The sequence below is a fragment of the Micropterus salmoides genome, unplaced genomic scaffold (assembly GCF_014851395.1).
Source record: "Micropterus salmoides isolate LMB-PRFRI ecotype aquatic unplaced genomic scaffold, ASM1485139v1 Ms_hic_scaffold_1146, whole genome shotgun sequence".
Classification (NCBI taxonomy): Eukaryota; Metazoa; Chordata; class Actinopteri; order Centrarchiformes; family Centrarchidae; genus Micropterus; species Micropterus salmoides.
Window position 1 is genome coordinate 1 of NW_024040204.1, and position 17,585 is coordinate 17,585.

A 17,585-nucleotide genomic window follows, 5' to 3' on the forward strand; every position below is an offset into this window, starting at 1 on the left:
AGGGCAAAAACACAACCACATGCACAGTCCAGCAGCACACAGATTCAGGAACAGAGAGACAGACGGGACATTTCTACATTTATGGTGATGGGATTATGTGGAAACTGGGTTTGAATAAAGCTCCAGTGGACAGAGTCCAAGAGAAAGAGCTATCCCTAGGAATGAACTGGTGCAGCTGGAGCTTAGAGAGGGCAATGCCACAACATACACAAGCTCGAAATAATCCAGAGCTATGCATAATGATGCTTCAAACAGGCACTCAGTCAAATACATATACAACTTAAAAAAATGAAAATAAAATAATAAAATTTCCACATAAATGATTATATGGCCACCTCATGCTGTTAAAATATTAAATATATTTAGCAAAAGGATGCCTCCAAGCTATCCACAGTCATGTTTTTTTCTCATCACTTCTTGGCATCTCTTGTTTTACCTTCAGCTGATTAATCTTGTCCTGCAGTCTCTCCTCTGATTGGACTTTGAGAAGCTCCGCCTCTTCTAGGAAGTGCTGACGTTGCCTTGATGACTCCTCTTCAAGCTCCCTGCGACATGCCTCCAACTCTCGTGCAGAGATGCCCCTCAACTCCTAGAGCAGTTATGTATTTGCAAGCATTTACTGATATTGTAGAAACAGTCAATGATTCTTAGAAAAAAAAATCCACACAAATACTCTGTGCCTCTGCACACGAATGTATCTTTACAAGGGATGAACAATAACTGTAATACCCTCTCTAATGGGCTGTAAGAGCCATAGAGACAAGAACTCTATTGAAAACCCATTAAAAACAGCTCGCCGTGGATGTTAACTCACCCATTCACATGAACATTTCTTCCTCTATCCCCTGGGAATATCTCATTGATATAATGCATTTCCTAGCCCTTACCCTAACATTCACAACGACATGCCTAACTTTAACCCTTACCTCAACCCTAACCCAATTACCACCAGGATATAAAACATGAAACACACCTGTAGCTGAAGTTTGTGCTGTTCAATGAGTTGCTCCTTCTCAACAGAGTAGGTATGTGAGAACTCCTGAAGAGCTGTGCTGTGTTGTTGCTCTAGTTCTAAAACCTGAACATAACACAGGACGCAAAGCCAAATCAAATCTTGCAGACCATTACAAAACACACTGGAGAAAGCAGGAGTGAAAAGTCATTGGGGTGGCATTTTGTGCATGTCTAGAACAGTTTGACCAGATCATCGATTATACTTTTGTTATGATAGGAGTTAACGAATTGCAATGCAGTAACAGCCAACAATGTAACTCTGAGATTTGCTTTCAAAAGCATTCAAGGTAAGTGATCTATTACAGTTACTAACATCAGAACGGGGGATTGCAATTTGGATAAATGCTCTAACACTAGATGAGCTCTAATGTAATTTAATTGTTATGTGATGTTTATATTGCATTAACAATATAGTGATATATTTTCATAAAATCAACTGAGAAACAAACTTACAGATACAACAACCAAATAGGTGTTTTTGATAAATCGACGGAATTAAATAACCACTAATTTAAAAAGTACTCCAACAAAAATCCTAAAGATCCAATATTGTCATAAATTGGTGTTTAAAATATGCAGCACCAACTACAAAATGATATGTCATGGTACATACATATCATATTGCCCAGCACTGCACCAGCAATTGGTGATAAGATCTAGCCAGTGTGGCCTAGTGGCTTACGAGCTTCTCTCAATATTATTTGGGCGCCCTCCCAACGGACAGGCCCCCTGAAAGATTTTATTTAAATCTATTTATCATTTATGTACAGGCTACACAAAAGTGTGTTTTAAGTTGGGAATCACTGTAAATCTGACAGAATGATACATTCATGTGCAGTAGCATGTCATGGCTAAACACCACAAATTTACAGTCAATGGAACCACTATTTTTGCAATGATTAGATATAGAATTTGAATGATCAGATAAAATCAAAGAAAAATCATTTTCCATTTATGTCAGCATATGGACTTCAAGGTATTATGCACTGAAACCATATGTGCTCAGATTGCGTCATCAAACAACAACATTGTAACCAGTGTCCTCATGAGAAGACACCAAAGTAATGTAGGGCTAACTGTAAGTACCTGCTTCTTAAGTGTCTCCAGGGCTTTGCAGTGTTCAGTATCTAAGGCCTCTTTTTGAGCAGCCAACTCAGTCTGTAAAATATAGCGTGACAAAAAGAGTCAGACAGTAGAAGTTGTCAGTTGCCTATATTTTTGCTTATTGGACTTAACAAAATTTTGATCGATGACCGTATACCACATGTTAGCCAGAGGTCCACCAACCATCTTTGAGTCTCACCTTGTGTACATGGCTGAGCTGCTGCCATGGCACTAAACTTCTCTATGTGCACCTGAGCCAGCTCTTTCCTCAGCTCCTCCCTGGTGGCCAGCTGCTCTGCAGAATGACGCTCCATAAGCTGCCTATGTTCTGACTTAAGGCGAGTCAGCTCTTGATGATGCCTCTCTTCAAGGTGCACCCTTTCATCACGCAGTGTCTGATTAAAGAAAGACAATGTCATTCAAAGTACTTACGAACTGAATACCTCTTAACAGCAGTGTGGTATACTTCTAAACACTTTCAAACCAGGTTTGACATTATGTTTTGTTAAAAATTGAGTGTCCTTACTTGCACTTCCTTCGGTATGTAGCCTCCAAAGTGTCCATATTACCCAGCATCCTCTTTTCTAGTTCATCTCTCTCTTCCTGGTGTTTGCGAGCTAACTCAGCCTCTAAAGCCTCCAGCTGAGCCTGACTGGTCTCCTGAAAGACTGCCTCCAGGCTGTCAAGGTCTGCCTTTCGTTTGGAATTGAGGGCGGCCTCCAAGGCAACAAACTCAGCGTTGTGTTTGGATTCAAGCTCAACTGCCATAGCTGCAAGCTGATCTCTGTGACTGGCACTGAGTGAATCTAGTTGTGCTTTGTGTTTGGCAGTGAGCGTGTCCATATCTTGGGAGTGTTTGTTCAGTAGTGTTGTTCGCTCATGTTCCAGCTCAGTTTGATGTTTGTTCTTTAGCTCTGCCAGAGAGATTTCATATTTTTGGGCCAAACTCTGCTCGAACACTGCTTTTTCCTCTTGGAAGCTGAACACACAGACAAAATAAAATGCCCCAAATTGTTAATAAAGCATTTTCAAGGGTCCTCAAGATGGAACTAGAGGTGGCTTTGTTCCCGGTAACTGTAGCTGAAATTTCGGCATGTACAATAAATATCACAACTTTTAAAAGGAGAGTGCTCGTTTTTTTATAGTTAATCATTAGCTATACTTTTGAAGAAAAACAGAAAATGAGTCTACAAAAAAATAAATAAATAAATTATTAATTGTTTCTCTAATGTGATGTGCTGATTTTTGTAAGTTTTATTGTGTCTTTGACAAAAAACTATCAATACAAAGATGCCATTTAGCAAAATACATTTTTTAAAAATAGAACATTTTAAAAATGTGACTAGCTAAACGATTGACCTCCAGCTACAATCAAGACATATATATAGCTCACCTCTCTTGGGCTTGGCGTAGCCGCTCCTCACCCTGCTCCTGGAGAAGAACAGTGAGCTCCTTTATTTCTGTTTCCATGCATTTTTGCCCTTTGCAGCTCACCGTCATACTGAGACTGCAGTCTCTGCCTCACCATTAGGACCTGTGGGCCTAAAAGACAAATGCAAAATATTACCAGCCGATAGAGAACCACTACTTGAATGTACTCCAAAACTTCTGATCAGACTGGAAGCTCTAATGAACTGCCATTTAACCAACAACCCATGAGAGACTTACTTGCATCATTGTCCAGTGCAGCCTGTAGAGACTTTAACTTCTCCTTCTCCTCATGAAGTGCTTTTTCGAGGCATGTCTTCTCCTTCTCAGTCTCTCTGTGAAGGTCTGACCTCAGGGCAGAGAGTTCGGCTTCATGCTTCTCTAGGAGCTCCTCTCTCAGCTTCTTCATCTCCTCCTGCACGTGCTCCCTCTCCTGTTTCAGAGCTTCTTCAAGTTGAACGAGCTCCCCAGCAAAATCCTGCTTCAACTGTAAGGGGGTGGCAGGAACACATACATAAGTAAAATGGGTGGAAATTCTCATTTTGCATTATTAATCAGTTTCAGCAGAACTATCACTGTATTTCTAATATGCAGGTTGATACAAGAGTGTATACCTTTTCTGTGTTCCTTTGCGTTTCTGCATCATGTTGTTTACTCAAGGCAGCCAGTCTGTTCTCTAAGGTGTGGATGATGGTCATCATTGTCTGCAGCTCCTCGGTGTGACACCACATTGCCTGTTCCACTTCCACCTAATTAAAATAATCATAATTTTGCATTGTGTGCCATAAACACAATGTGCAATTTGTTGTATAGATTATCTGATTTTATTTTCTTACCTCAACCTGCCTTTCTCTCCAAACAAACTCTGGTAAGTTCTGCAACACACGGTATTTGAGAAGTTTTTATTTAATGTCAAATGTTTGTATTTATAATATGGGTGTGTGAAGTACCTTGTAAGTGACTTTCAGAAAGTTTGGCTCTGAGAGTTGCTCCAGCTCCAGGGCATGATGAGTCTTCATCTCCTGCAGCTCTTCATATAGTGGTCAGTGATGTTTGAGCGCACCTAACACACAAGTAAAGATATACAAAGAAGTACATGAGACAAAGGGGCCAGTGTACTTCATCAGTGGCGGACAGACAAGTAGCTTCGGAAACCCCTTCTGCACACATCGGATTAGGGGTGCTGTGTACCATAATATTTTTCTAAAACAGAACTGACTTTTACGCCATGATTGGTCAGCTGTGTGGAGGTGAGAAAGGTCCCAGGGTTTGAACTTCTCTCTCTCTAGCCTTCCAGAAGAGACTGTCTGAAAATGTGCACTGTTATCTCCTTATTTAAACACGTCTCCCCCTCTATCATGACCGGCTTTTCACTGAGCCTTTGAGTCTGGAACATCCATAAAAACTTCTGATTTCCACCACGGTGTTACAAACTACTTGTGAACTATCAAACTGAACCAAAAAGGTACTGTGTGCCAAGAACTTATATTAGCTTCTATTGTAGTTTTTGTGGAAATTGAGGGCATTAAAGATTGACCAATTTGTGTCTGACCTGTTGCAGTTCTTCCTTCGAGGAAAGGGCCATAGAAGTTCGTAGATTGGCAAGCTCCATTTTGTGTTTCTCCTCCAGCTGAAGGCACAAACTGTCAAATTTCCTGGATGAGACATAACATGATGCTTTTCATCAAAATTCTATTAAGCAACTTCGACAGTGGCACATTTCAAAGCACTCAATACCACACATTTATCTAGCATAAGCAGGTCTTCAAAATTTCTTATGCAATAAATTCTGTCACACAGTGCGTACCTTGTTTTTCTCCAGTTTGAGGCCAGTATCAGAAAGCACATGATCTTTTTCCTCTTCTTCTTGGCCTTGAGATATCAAACTAGAACAGAGACCAAACACACTAAGATTTAAATACTTTTAGTTTGTAGTACACGTATCTGGGGACTTACATACAGACCTACAGGCATACCTGTCATCTGTGGTTTTAAGCACAGAGTCCTCCAAGGCACCTTCCACCAGCCTCAGCTGGAGCAAAGCAATTTCCTCTCTGTAGTTTTCCTCTGTTACTCGCAATCGATGCTCAAAGTACCTGAAGGACGAAGGTAAAACATGTATAATGTACTCCTATGGTTTGCACAGCATGCCTTGGTTGGCCAGAGTTTGAATCTCGGTTTTAAATTTCAAACACTGAAGGTTAAATACTTTTGTGAGAATAAATGCCTCATGACTGTGTGGGCGCCTGTGGTGCTCTCCTACCTCCTCAAGCTTTCCAGCTCAGCCTCATTCTGCTCTTTGATTTCCTGTTTTTGTTCATTAAACTCAGTCTTCAGGCGCTCAATGTCATCCACACGAGATGAGCGCGCAGCAGCTGCTCCTTCAGCTCTGTAAGAATGTAAGGCGGACAACAAAGACAGGTAAGAACACAGTAGCTGGAAATACACACATGCAGTGGATGTCAGAGCACAAATTTTATTTTCCTCTGAATGTCAAATCATAACACAGACAACAGCAATTGTTAATAAATAAACATGTTTTCTACATCTTGTAGTTTTAATATTTTGAGTATTTAAATAAATGCAGCATTGTCAAGCAAATGACAGACTGATGCATCAATCTCACCTCCCAACTCTTGGCGACTAGTCCTCATGCTCTCCAGCTGGGTCCACAGCTGACCTACTTCTTGTTCTGAGCTCTGTTTTAGCAAAGTCTTCTCCTCCTGTAGGCGCAAAACCTGTTTCACAGAGGGAAAAAAAACTTGATATCTAAATCCACAAAACAAAGTTTTCTATTGTTACTACTGGTAACTGAATTAGAGAAATGTCTAAAAGTACATAAAAATATATTAGTTAAATTTATTAATGGAGGGTCGGAGTACTGACATGAGAATAAATAGCAACTTAACTACATGTTATTGTGTTCTCACAACTCACCTCTTGCTGCAGTTGCAGTTCCTTCCCTCTAGGTGGAGTGCTTGCTGCTCTTTCTCCTGCAGCACAGCTTTATGACTAGAAACCAAATCCTCCAGAGCACCTAAGCAGCATTTACAACAGAGTGAGCAAAGAACAACAACTTATATAAACTAGAACACAAAATACAGAGACTGAGTCTCAAATTCATGCTGGTAAAAAGCTCTGCTATCAGCCAGTCAGCATGATGGGCCATTATTGTTTTGTTTTGATACAGATTAAAATGATAAGAAAATAATGAATTTAGATGATTGTGCAGCCTTAGTAGAAGCATTGTACAATGATGAAACTCACGGGCAGCAGCATCTCTGTCAGCCCAAGCTTGTTTCAGCTCTATGTCTTGTTTCCGGTTCTGGTCCTTACTGGAGGTCTGGAGTTCTTTCAGCCTTGCCACAGAGTCCTGCAGCTCGGACTGGGTCTTGGACAGAGTTGCCTTGGCTTCAGTTAGAGCTTTGTTGGTCTGAGTGAAGGAGGCCTGGGTGCTGGTGAGTTCTGTCTGGGTGGCAGTAAGGCTGTTCTGGGTATCTGAGAGAGATGCTTGGAGGTTTGACTTTGTGTCTTAGCGTCCGTATCCCACTGTGACCTCAGAGCCTGAGAGAAAGAGTACAAAATCAATTGAAAATATATATAATTGAAATTAATTAAATATGGTATAACTTCCAAATATGCAATGGAATGGCAATACATATTTAAACCGGCTTTCAACATTTGTATTCCAATTTTTATAAAGCTTGACCTGTATCTCTTTGGCCTGCTTTCCTCCATGGAAGCTCTCTCCTGAGCAACGCGAGTCTCCCACTGCTGCTTCAACTCATCTGAAAATACATACAAAGAAATGAAAAGATTCACCCACGTCAAAGATTTTGAAGGTTACATCTGACACTGTGCTCTACTTTGTTCTGAACAAGCTTCTAAAGAATGGAGGGTGACTCACACATCCATAATGGTGGCACACATGTTGAGTGCACCTGAGGGCAAACATGAAAAAGAACACTAACTGAACTAAAAAAAGCACTCTGGATCTGCACTCACTCATGTCTTGTTGGTGCAGTTCATGCAGTCTCTCCTGCTGCTCATGGTTCTGCTGTCTGACCTGGTCCAGTTCCAACTGATGCCGCGCGTGCAGGAGTGCACATTCCTGGGCAAATGTCTCCCTCAGGGAGGCCTGGGCCTTTGTGAGAGCAGACTCCTTATCCTGTTGCAAGTTTACCTGGGAGAGCTCCAACTGGGACATGTGGACATTGGTCAGGCTTAGACGCAAGGCTTCAAGCTCAATGTTTTTTTGGACCTAAAGGAAGTGAAAACATAAAAGGTATGGTTTTTGTGTGAGAATTTTTCCTAGGCTTGTGTCTTCTATTTACATGTTAGGCATTTTCCATAACTGGTGCAAAGTAAAAAAAATATTAACTGCCTAAATCTCCAAAGTTACTAAACAACAGTATTAAGTACAACAAAGGAGTTACTGTAGCACCATTCCTTTGACTATAAAATGGTTATGTAAGGAGACAAGTGATATTTTGCAGCATGCTCCAGCTGAAGATGAGACTACCTGTGTATACACTGTATATTATACCTGAACCTGCTGCAGTTCAACCTGGTGGGCAGCCTCCATGCTTTCCCTCAGCTCCAAGGACAGTTCTATCTTCAGTTGACTAAGCTCCTCATTGTGTTTGGCAGTCAGCTCTGAAACCATCCTCTCGTGCTCACGTTCGGTTACCTGAGGGAAAACATAATGGGACATGAAAACCTGAAAAACAATATAAAATATAGCTAAAGAATGCAAAAAGTTAAATAACTAGGAGATTCAAGTGTACTGTGTCAGAGATAAAAGGTGAAATGCTTGCTCTGTGTATTCAGATACCTGTTTGATCAGACTGATCTGTCTCTTCTGTTCTTCCTCCATAATAGCCTGCCGCTTAAGCAGTTCTGACTCCAGGTGAGTGTTCAACTCAGAAATCTAGAAATTCATTCAGATAAAGAACATAAAATGAGGATTGTTTTTCAAAAAAGACAACATGCAATACATGTGAAGTTTGAAGTTTTTGAGATACCCTGCTAACAAAAAAATACATTATGTTAATGTACGTTTCACCACCACGCAATTTAATATAATATTATACTTTATAAATAAATATATAATGGACAAAGAAATAACTAGAATGTAGCAATGAAGGGGTTGGCATAAGGAACAAATATAGCTCTTGGAGTTTTACATAAAAAATATTTACATTAATCTTTTAACAATGCAATTTCTTTAAATAAACGCAATCATTAATCTGTAAAATTAACGACCAATGGCGTTTGTAAGTCACACCTCTTGTTGATGTTTCTCCATCAGGTTTTTGATATCCTGTTGGTGAGATGTCTTGAGCCTTTCTGAAGCCTCCTCAACAGCCACAACCTGCTTCTCCAGGAGAGCCTTCACCTCCTCCCCCTCTCTCTCCTCTGCTCCTCCAAGTGATGCTTCACATCAAGGAGCTCTTTCTCCTTCTCCTGGCTCTCTTCCTCCCATTTCTCCCTCTCTTCAGCAAACTGTAAAAATAATTTTATACATCATGTTAATCTCTTGACAGTAGGAATTCAAACAGATTTGTGTTAAACAGAGCAAACTAAATCAAGTGTTTTCACTTTATCTCTCACCTCAACATCCTTGGCTTTTAGCAGGTTCTCAAACTGTTCCAGTTCCTCCTCCAAGACTTGTTCCATTTTTGTAATCCGTTCATCCATCTCCATTTCTTTTCTCCTGTGCGCCTCCCTCTCCTGTACTGCCTGGGCTTGGGCCTCCTCTAGGTTGACTAGGTTTTGTCTCAAACAGAAGATCTGAGATTCCAGTTCACTCCTCTCTCTTTCAGCACTGTCCAGACAGGCCTGGCTCTTCTCCAGCTCTTCCTGCAATCTCTGCACCTCCGTTTGAACATTTAGAATCTGTGCACGAGTTGTTTCAAGCTCCTTCAATGTTCCATCCAGCTCTATAGTCCTTTGACTTAGTAGGGCTACTGTGCTTTCATGCATTGTTTTTGTCTCCGCTAGCTCCGAGATGACAAGTTCACAATGAGCCTTGAGAAAAGATGAAAGGGAAATTCTTTTAGCTTTTTGTACATTATACTATTTTGTTTCATACCATTAATTCCCTCCTCCCTTTGAAGGCTTTTAGCACAAACATTACTACTACTGTATAGCATTATTTCCATCTATCTGAATAGAGTTGGGTAAAAAAAAAAACAACAACAAACAAATGCGTTCAGGGACTAGCATGTTTACATTCCAATAAGCTGTTAACTCACTTATTACCTGTAGCATTTGCAGCTGGTTGTCATCTCTGAGCTCAGGGCTCTGTTTGGAAGACTTTGAAGTCTCCTTTATCTCCCGCAGAGACAATATCAGCAGCTCCTGCTGTTTTGATGAGACGAGAGTACAGCCTCCTTCTCCTGCTCATTTTTTAGCTTCCCTACCAGTTTATCTCCACCTTCTGATGGAGAGATAGCAGGGACCAGCAGGGAGGTTTCAGCACCTTCCTTTCCCATCAGTGTTACAGCATTCTCTTTTTCCCTTTCTTCCACGAAGGCACTGAGTTTGTTTTTCAGGTTGTCTTGTTCATGGGCTTTCAAGCTGATCTCCTCCTCAACATGTCTGCTCCTCTCCTTCTCCTCTTCAAGTTCCAAGAGAGCCTGCCTGAGCTCTTCTGTTACTTGAGCCCACCTGGGCAAATTTAGTTAAAAAAAAAAAAAAAGAATAGCTTTAAGCAACAATAAACTACAGTGACTTTTCTTGAGATAGTTCATCTAAAAAAAAAATAGATGCATTAACACTAGTTTAACCCATGTATATTCATGTTTAACATATATTTGAAAATAACATTCACCTAGAAATTCAGGGGGAGCTAGTTTGTGAAAAGCAGTGGCAAAAAATGTACTGTGCTTTTTTAAGAAACCATGAATGCGTTTTTACTTGGCGAAAAGAAAACTATTGAAGATGTAAAATGACCCCCTCAAAATATAAGTCAGCACAGGTAAGTAAACTGAACACTGAGGAATAAAACAACTATAATAAAACATAAGCTATAAAAGTAATGCAAAGAAATGTATCTGAAGAAGAAGAAAAAACAAAAAACACACACCCCCACAATCAACCACATGCCCAATTAAATTTGTTACTGTACCTGCTCCTGGCCTCCTCCAATTCTTCAGCACTCTTGATAACTTCCTCCTTTAACACAATCAAGTCCCTGTCCTTGAGAGCCAGCTCCTCACGGAGCTCCCTACACTGCTGATTCAGCAGCTCCTTTTCCAAGTCAGTCTCCTCCAACTGCTGCTCGGACAGTTTACTAATCTCCAGCTCGCCGAAAGTAGGGTTGTGAAGCCATGGATATGGAGACTGAGGGTTGGTATAATCAACCACGGGGGTGTCAGGGGGGAGGTGTGGGCTAGAACTGTTGTAGAGGTTGTCATTTTCTTCAGGGAAACGGTTTGAAATTGACAACAGAGGCTCTTCTCCAAACACTTCACTGTTCAGTTCAAAACTGTGAAAAGAGGCACATAGACAAATATTGGGAATTAACTAGCCTTTAAAAAGAAAAAACCACACACAAACAGTAATATGCATTTCTCTAACCTGTAGTCTGCAGAGATGTCCAACTGACTGCAGTGTTCAAAGCTTTCACTGACCACTGAAGATTTTGAGTGTGCAAGAGGAGCTGAGGACAAGTAGCGCTCCATTAGAGTATCCCCAGGTACTGATACATTCATACTGTCCTGATGCGGTTCACTTTCCAGATTCGCCTCATCTATAGTAATCCTTTCATCACAACTAAAACCAGCTTTTGCTTGGTTCTGCCGATTCTTTGAAGCTTTGAGTCCTATGACCTCTTCCTCTCTGAACTTCAGTTCTTTCTCCCTCTCCTCCAACAGCTGCCTGACTCTCTCCAGCTCCTCTCTGTGCTCCTCTCTGAGCCTCTGCATCTCTTCCTCCTGTCTACGTCTTTCCTCCACAAGGGTCTGCAGATGAAGGGAAGAGTCGGCCACTTCCTCGCTAAATCTCTCTACATCTTCGTCCTCCTGAAGCCTTTTCTTCAGCCCCAACACTTCTCGGTTGAGCTTCTCCTTCTCCTCTTTGTACTGTTGCATCTCAAGGCACTGAGTTTGGACAAAGCTTAACTGGGTCTGGAGGTCTTGCAGCTGTGCATTCCTTTCTTTTCGCTCCTCTTCCCTGCCTTTCTTCTCCTTCTCCAGTTCAGAAAGCACATGTTTGTGTTTCTCCATCTCCTCCGCTAGTTCAGCACATATGCGTTGGCTGTTCTCCCTTTCTTCTTCCAGCTCAGCCCTCAGTTTGTGCAGAACAGCGTCAGTCTCACTGTCTGTGTCTGTGCCGAAGCCTTCAACACTTGACTGAGAGCCAGGACCTGCACTCTCTGATGGTGCCTCCTTATGACTGATGTCGGCATCTTTGGAGCAATGGCCATACTGATGCTGTTGTCGATGAGTGTTGAAGACTTCAGCCCCTGACTGACTTTTGATGCGTCGAAAATCTACGCTGGTCTGTGGGAAAGAACATTCAGAGAATATGCAACTTCAGGTACTGTGCTTATGAATAATGAAGTGAATATTTTCATCAGCAATAATGCCGAAGTGCTGCCAGACAGATTTAGCTTTGAGTGGCACTTACCTGCTGGAGCTGTTTCTGTAGTGCCTGAATCTGTCCAGTAAGAGACTGTGCCTCCAGTTGTACCTGGTCTCTGCTGGCCAGGGCCTCCTGCAGGTTGGAGCTGAGCCTGGCAATAATCTCATTACGCTTCTCCACAGCCTCCTGTAACTGCTGCAAGTGGAATAAAAGCGTCAGTCAGTTTTATAAGCACAAATATACCATCATGCATTCACATATTTTCCTAAGGTACCGTGCAGCACACATGCATTTCTGCCTTAAGCAGTCCAAATATTAAATAATAAAAAATAAACTAATAAAGAAAACTTTTCTTCAGTGGCCAGCCAGACAACAGATTAAACCACAGGTTACTTGAGAAAATTAGAACAGAAAACAAGACCAAATTCCTTGTTGAAAAAACAAATAAAAAATTGTGTTTTTTGAAAGACCACACACAAGATTTTAAGACTTTAGACACCCAGTTTAAACTCATTCCTCTACACATTGACATACATAATATATATTATAGATAAACTATGTGGTATCTTCAAATCAGTGCAGCCAGGCAGACTGTTACATTCCCCCATGGGTTAGGGATGACACAGAACACAGATGCACACACCCTCTTGATCATACACACAGTGATAGCATAACAAGACTCAAAGCATGAAGACAAATAAATCCATCTGACCAAACTAATCCAAATACACTGCAACATTGCACATAAACACTGATTTAAAAAATAGTTTCAGAAGCCAGTTTCCACTGTGTGAATTTAGAGCCTAGGATTATAACGCTATGTATAAATTCTTTCCTTTTACTAGTGACATCGAGTCATACTTAGCTCAGCAGAGACAAACTTAATTGTGCCACACAAAAAAAATAGGGCTTGTCGGACGCTTAGACTATGAAACATTATAAATTAAAAAAAAGGCAACAATTTGATATCCTTTGTAAACATATAATCATTGACTGCATATACCTTGAGCTGCTCTTTGCCAGTGAGTGCAACTAACTCCTCTTTAATATCTTCCACAGGCGACAGGCTTTGCTTCAGGGTGGGAGGCTGATCTTTCTGTTGTCGGTTTGGCTGAACCTCTGATTTCTCTTGCTTCTGGAGTTCCTAAAGTATTAAACGGTTTCAGAATTAAGTCCATTTTTCCCCGACTTTGCCTAATAATGTAAAGAAAGTGTCAGTGCAATCCATGTGCCACAAATATGTACAACTAACAGTGTGGGTGAACCTTTCCTTTAAAAACGCAGTAAACAGTGCCACAGTTAATCCTGGCCAGGTTGCTATGACAACATGTCCTACAGGCAATGTGATGGTTAGTGACCCATTTCTCTAATGTATGTTTACCGAGCAGGGGGCACGGCCCACTTGTTAAAGCATATACAGTGATATACAAATTAGACAAATGCTCTAGGTCATGTAGTGTGACCAGGTGAATAGTCCTGAGTGATGTCATACAATAAATATTTCTGTGGTGAAAAGGACCAGTGGTTTTAATTCAACCAAACATTATATAGATTTCCACACAAATCAGATTTCTTCAGTCTCCCGTCTAACTTTATTAGTGATACATGATTGATAATCTCTGTGATCCATGGTGTACCTCATGGTTGGTCTTGCTGTTCAGTTTCGCCTCACTAGCTGAAGAAAGTGCTGGTACTACACGGCCGTCTTGCGTTGTGCTGTCATTCTGCGAGACAGTCTGGCCCTTCCTCTTCTGCGCCTTTTTCGCCGCCCCCGCACCGTCGCTTTTCGCCCGCTTCTGTCGGAAGCTAGCAAGCTGCGCAGGAAGGACAGCGAGAGGTAGATGGACACATAAGTAAGGACCACTGAGCACCACCACACTATCAGCATGATGAAGCTCAGGGGTCAAGGGTGACGGAAAACTAGAGTCCAGACTGATCCTTAGTTGAAAAAAAAGTAATCAAAACGACATTCTGAAATCATTACGCAAAGTATAAATGCATGTGTACAAAGTGTTGATAGTTCCAGATGCAGAAAAGAAATTAAGATTGGCAGCCCTTATTTTGATGAGTCTGAGTTGTACAGCCAAAAAAAAAAAAAAAAAACGAGACCGGAATCCCAAACTCACACCCAAAATAGATCACACCATAGCCTGACAAGGTATCCAAGTTCAAAATGAGGTGATGCTAAATATTCTCAAATCTCCAGAGAGCTGTATCCAACCCATGAGAAGTGCACATTTGAGTGACACACATTAGACAACCTTAGACACAGCACAAGGTTACAAAAAATAAAAAAAAAATTAAAAAAAAGTACTCATCCTTCTCAGTCACTTTTCAGCATGCAAGAAAGTCAAAGACAGAGGCAGCCAAACTGGTTGACAGGAGTTTTTGAAGCATCAAAATAAATAAATAAGAATAAAACAAAAATCAAGAATCTGAACCTGAGAAGTTAATTTACATAAAAAAATCCCCAATCAAGCTACAATACTTAGCATGAATTCCAGAGAGACCGATTTGGTACAAATCCACCATTTCTCAATACCACACTCCTCTTTTTAGGCGATGTCTGTCTCTCTCTCTCTTCTTTAAGCAGCTTAAAACAGATGAGAGCTATTCACATTGTGACAGGGACCTTCATAAAGCCCTCCATCATGAGTGACAGTCAATCATCGACTTCCTTTCTTGGTGGTGGTCAGACCCGTCAGATTTTCCTTATCAGGGCAGTTGCTTTAGTGTCCAAATGTAGATCTTGCAGTCTGTAGGCAACAGCACACTCTGCAAACCCATTCATCCTAAAACTCCCTGCCACAGCCAACATACAGTGCAGAGAGATCCACAAACTCTGGATAGGAGATGGCATGTGTCTAGACTAGGGAAAGAGGGTGGAGACTGGTAGATGCATTCACATGGAGAGGAGGAGACAGAGCTCTGTGTGTGGCAAGCAGCATAGGAGTGTGTATGCTCAATTCAATTTTGAAATTACATTGCCCTGGGAGAGCTACTTGTTTGCCTTGTGTGATGAGTCACATATATGTGAATGGCACCATTATGTGCGCATGTGTGGCACTGTTTATTTTGATGACATGTTACGTGCCTGGTCATAAAACCAACCCCATTGTAAATTTGCTTTGTACTCCCATTTAGTGCCATGCAGTGCATCCACAACCATCTTCCTCTTTTGTCTAACCCCCAAAAATAACCAGGTTAAAGCTTTGCTAAAAACAATAATTCCCTCAACACTTGAATCTATTCCCACCTCCCAATGTTCATCTGCTTTCATTCTCATTAATCACTTAAAACCCCACCCTTCGTTTTCTTCCATCATTCTGTTCACCGCCTCCGCCTGCCATAACACACATCTCAGATTGAAACATTAGCCAGATGAGCGGCGTTTTACCCAAGGCCACTTCTGCACTACTGAGACTATGACTAACATACTGTAGCTGGAGCCTATTGTGGCCATATCAGATGTTGCTGGACTGCTGAATGCTGCTAGTGTGTTCTCAACAATTTCTGCACCAATACACCTTGTGGGGTTTGATTTTTTTTGTGTGTTTGCTTGTGTGTAATTTGTATGTGTGTGTCATGCTTAAAGTGAGGCTAATAAATAAGCTTTTTCATGCGCCCAATACAGTAAAGGCAACTGACAGCGCTGTATTACCATAGCAACACCATTCATGTGAGATACAAGTGCAATATATTCAGCGTTCCCAAATCTCATGGGCTCACTGCACCGCCTAATGGCGTACAACCTGCATGACAACTTATGTGCTAGTTGCTTGGCTATATTAGACATGAAAATTATTAATGCACAACAGATTATCTATTCAGGTTTACAGTCTTGATAATCTGTCTCCAGTCATTCTTCTTTGTATCTGTGGGCTTCAATCTCAAAAGCTGACATCAATTAATAAAAATGTAGTAGAGAAAAGGAGAAGAAACCCCTGATTGTCCACCCAAGAGAAACAAAACAAAAAGCAAGACCGAAATCACAAAAGGAATAATGTCTGCCAGTCACCAGTTTCTCTACTTACCGACTGACTTCGCGGCATGTTGGAGGATTTCTGTCACAAGGAATATCAGTGGTTCAGTTGAGTTATGAAGTATTATGCATCATACTAATGTACCAAGCTATCTTTTGAATGAGTTCTACCATGAGCTGGAGGAGAAATGCAACATTGAAGAAATGCAATTTATTTAGCTACTCTGAACACATGGCCTAGTTTAAATCTGTTTTTGACAGTGTGGGCCGCTTATCAATACAGGGCAGGCCATTCTTGCTTATTGGCCCATTACTAATATGGCCTCCCATTTTAGTAAAAACAGCTGTTTGCTTTTTCCATTTTGGCGACACCACAGTAGCAATTTTCACAGACAGCTGAAAAAATGCCATAGGGGATACTCTTTCTAGCTGTAAAATAGTTTCTCTGGGTTGGTGAAAGTTATTATGGCTGTTGAAAAATGGGATTGATTATTGGGATGCAAAAAGCAAATGTTCCTGAAATGCAGCACTAAAAATGAATTACATAAAAGTTAATGTGCCAAAAATGCTTTTAAAAACTCGGACGACAACATTGGATTGGATGCACCTGCGCGCGCAAATGTAACACCTTGAAATATGTAAGGAAAACTCTTAGGAAAGGAAACTTTTTTTTTTTTTTTTAAACAGATTAGAGGCATTTCCCTAGTCTTTGTAAAAAGGGTGCATCTGTCAGTCTCAGTTGAACTTCAAGTATCACCTTATACGAAATGATTCAATTCATTAACCAAACGTTAACGTTACTCCATACACGTTATAGTTATCTTTACGTTAGCTACGTGCAACCTTAGATTAATGATCAACCCGCGGCATATGCGCGCCAAAACAGTAAAGTTACGAGAGCCTGTAATTTAACGGGCAAACGACATCTAAGCAACGACAAACAAAACGTTGAAACAATAATGTTGGAGGACGGTCCAGTTAGCAGTGGACAAACGCAAAGCCATCACAAAAGAGTTGGCTAGCGGTAACTGCTAGCATTCAGCAGTTAGCGTGCGTTAAATGTTAGCAACAAACCTTAGCTCTCCCAGCTTCTAGTTTCCTTTGACGTTCATCTTCATCCATCTCTTGGTTTAAATAAAACCATTAAGTGTTTGGGACATACGTCCTAATTCAACTGAAAAGCACAACAGACTTCTAGCATGAGTTAGCTAAAACAAAATCTTTGAGCTTCCTTCAGCTACAACTGTCAACAGATAATATTCAATATGGCCGCCAAGTCAGTTCAACTCCGCCCTTATCGAGTTTCCTTGACTAAATGGACCAATCAAATCATTACGTTCCACTTCTTCAGCCAATTGCAACGCTTGAATGCATTCCCGCATGCCTAATAGAACCACCCCCCATTTTGTACATCACTCAAAACTAGAGTCTAGTTGACCAATGAAATGGCTGTGTCAAGTCTCCAATG

At 41.0% G+C, this 17,585-nt stretch overlaps 1 pseudogene; it reads right to left on the reverse strand.

The window, feature by feature from the left end:
• Positions 1 to 436: 436 nt before the first annotated feature.
• On the reverse strand, positions 437 to 17,378 carry LOC119898461 (annotated as a pseudogene).
• Between the last annotated feature and the right edge of the window lie 207 nt (positions 17,379 to 17,585).